This window comes from Pelodiscus sinensis, chromosome 31 (assembly GCF_049634645.1).
Source record: "Pelodiscus sinensis isolate JC-2024 chromosome 31, ASM4963464v1, whole genome shotgun sequence".
In the NCBI taxonomy this organism is placed as follows: Eukaryota; Metazoa; Chordata; order Testudines; family Trionychidae; genus Pelodiscus; species Pelodiscus sinensis.
In genome coordinates, this window is record NC_134741.1 from 10189871 (window position 1) to 10191263 (window position 1393).

At 53.1% G+C, this 1393-nt stretch overlaps 1 non-coding gene across 1 annotated transcript; it reads right to left on the reverse strand.

The window, feature by feature from the left end:
- Positions 1-320: 320 nt before the first annotated feature.
- TRNAS-GCU (transfer RNA serine (anticodon GCU)) lies at positions 321-402 on the reverse strand. Its single transcript has one exon. It is a non-coding gene; the product is annotated as a tRNA-Ser (tRNA).
- Positions 403-1393: the final 991 nt, after the last annotated feature.

Sequence of the window (1393 nt, forward strand, 5' to 3'; positions counted from 1 at the left end):
GCAGGACATGAGCCTGCAAGGCAGCAGTGACATCACAAGGAACTTTTGCAGCACCTCAGCTCATTGGCTGGGAGGCAGTGACCTCATAGAGGACCCCTTGTGACAGCCAGCTGGTACAGGGGCAATCTCAGAGACCTCCATGGCCTCGCTGTCTGGAATCTCCTTTGTGAGGTTTCCCCTTGAGGGCAGAAGGGATTGAGGGTCCCATTTGGGAGTGTCTCTGTGGAGATTTCCCTCCGTTGCAGTGGGGGGGGGGGGGGGGGACAGGCAGGGCTGCCACTAAACCTCTGGGAGAGGCAAGAGAGAAGACTACTAACACCCGATGAGGATGGGATTCGAACCCATGCATGCCGAGCACAATGGATTAGCAGCCCATCGCCTTAACCACTCGGCCACCTCACCTGAGCTGGTAGGCTTTGCTTCAAATCACCTGAAGTCAGCACTTCAGGGAACCTTTCTGCCACTTGCTGACTGGCCAAGGACACCCAGGGTGGGAAGGTTTTGGCTTTTCACAATGTTCCCTGGGCTGTTGTACAAAGCTGGTAACAAACCCAAACACCCCCTGGCTACATCTACCTTGCAAACTTCTTGCGCAAGAACTGTTTTGTGCAAGAGTTCTTGTGCAAAAGGTCTTGCGCAACAGTGTGTCCACACTGCCATGTGCTGTTGCACAAGAGAAGTGCTTTTCTGCAAGAGCACCCATGGCAGTGTGGACGCTCTCCTGCGCAGGAAAGCTCTAAAGGGCATTTTAGATACATAGCTTTCTTGAGCAAGAAACCCCTGTTGCCCATCCACACTGACTCCTTGTGGATGAGTTCTTGCACAAGAGGGCTTATTCCTCATGGCGAGAGCAATAACTTCTGTGCAAGAAGCCCTGTTATCTGATGCTGTACTACAAATTTACTTACACAAGAACGTGCCTGCAGTGTAGACGCTCAGCAAGTTTTTACACAAGAGCAGTTGTGCAAAAAGCCTGCAGTATAGACGTAGCCCTGCAGTGTAGACACAGCCTGAGAGAGACAAGGAAAGGAAATGGCCAGAGCCTCCCCCCATCAGGCTGGCCCTCAACAGGACGGGCACGTCTACACAGCACCCTCACCTCGAAGTGAGCTGTGCAATGTGAGCAGCTGCCCGGGACCCTAGGGGAAGGTCTGTGGGGAGTTTCCAAGGCAACAACAACTACAAAGTTTCATAATCTACACTCATGTGACTGTGATTTATTCCTCCACTAGCAAGTGTCTCTGAAGGGATGAGAAATGCAGGGCCCAGGTACAGGGAGCCGGGTCACATTCTCCTGCCTGAGTCTCAGTCTTGGCTGAAGCCTGGCGACAGAGAGAAGAGGCCAATGCAAACAGCCCCATGGCAGCGAGGGAGTCAGTACGTGGTTGGGTGG